At 37.1% G+C, this 1,309-nt stretch overlaps 1 protein-coding gene across 1 annotated transcript in view; it reads right to left on the reverse strand.

Moving 5' to 3' along the window:
* The window catches only part of LOC117175413 (golgin subfamily A member 7), a 10,735-nt gene that overhangs the window by 9,249 nt on the left and 177 nt on the right, over nt 1-1,309 (reverse strand). The gene's annotated exons all lie outside the window — the stretch shown is intronic.

The following is a 1,309-nucleotide window of genomic DNA, read 5'->3' on the forward strand; positions in this document are numbered from 1 at the left end:
CCTTTTTCTTTGTTTCGGGCACGCATAAAATATCTAGTTTCTTCACGTCCATAGTTTCACGCAATTCTTTTACCTTGAGATCATTTACTCCCCTAGCATTCCGAACACTCAGTGTCCATTCGTCACCTGAAACATAACCTTTAGATTTTCCGTGTGCATGCCTTTTGTCATTAAAAGTTCCAGTCCTTTCCGAGGCTATTTTGTAGTTTGTATTATTCATTGTTTAGATTATACGCCCAACTAACACCTTTATGCAATAAGTTTATTTTCTGAGTCGAAATCATGTCAAAGTTAAGTATCAAATCGTCATATGGTGGAGATTGTAGTTCCAACGACAGTCCCACCAAAAACTTCAGTTAATAAGGGAGGGTTGGGAGAGGGGGGGAAGTAGAACTGGAACCGAGAGAGTCGTCTTGGGTTTGTGTTTTTGTTTTCATGCTGAGAAGGTCTAATTGCAATATTAGAAACTCATACTTGCAAATAAACAGGAACTCAAATGTAATTTTTTATTAATTTATACATAAAAAAATTTGTTATCTATTAAAAATTCTAATCTGAAATAATTGTAGCATCAGCTTTATGCCTATAAATTGGAATGCATTTGGAAAATACCGCCTTGCATTATAGTTCGCACAATACTAACGCCCGACCTTTCCGTAAATACAAGAAACCCTTAAAGGCCCAACTGAGTCCCCTTTCGGTTCCTTCTTAAAAAACTCAAAAAAAAGCAAGATCAACTTTTATATTGGAGAAATTCGGATTCTACGTTAAAATTTATATTAGAAACTCATGGAGTAATCCAAATTCTTCCTCTTGCATCGTTAAAAACTTTAAAAAATAAAATACCTGTCATTTACATGGGCCGAAGGCGATTTCAAGTGCATCTTCCTTTAGTAGCAGTTAATAAGCGTTCCGTCCGTTACATTAAAAATGTTGTCTGGATGCTAGCGCCACGCAGTGGAAACCTCAGATAACGTAGATCTTCCTGTTTTTTTTTTTTACTTTTTTAAGAAGGAACCGAAGGGGGACTCAGTGGGGTCTTTAAGGGGACTTTGTAGAGGCTCCTTTCGATTTCTTCGGCCCGCCAGGGTAATACCTAGAAATATATCAGCCTCTTAGCTAGAAAAAATAATAGGCACTTTAGCCAAAAAACGCAGGTAAATCTGTTTACTAAAGCTAACCATTTAGGACGAGGAAATTCAGCAATACTTTCTAGTTGGGATAGCAAGAATTCTAGGTAATATACCTAAACATTTTTTTCAGTGTACCATTCAGCCGCGGACTAGCGTTGTACAGAGTGGTTGCAAAC

Source organism: Belonocnema kinseyi, chromosome 6 (genome assembly GCF_010883055.1).
Source record: "Belonocnema kinseyi isolate 2016_QV_RU_SX_M_011 chromosome 6, B_treatae_v1, whole genome shotgun sequence".
NCBI lineage: Eukaryota > Metazoa > Arthropoda > Insecta > Hymenoptera > Cynipidae > Belonocnema > Belonocnema kinseyi.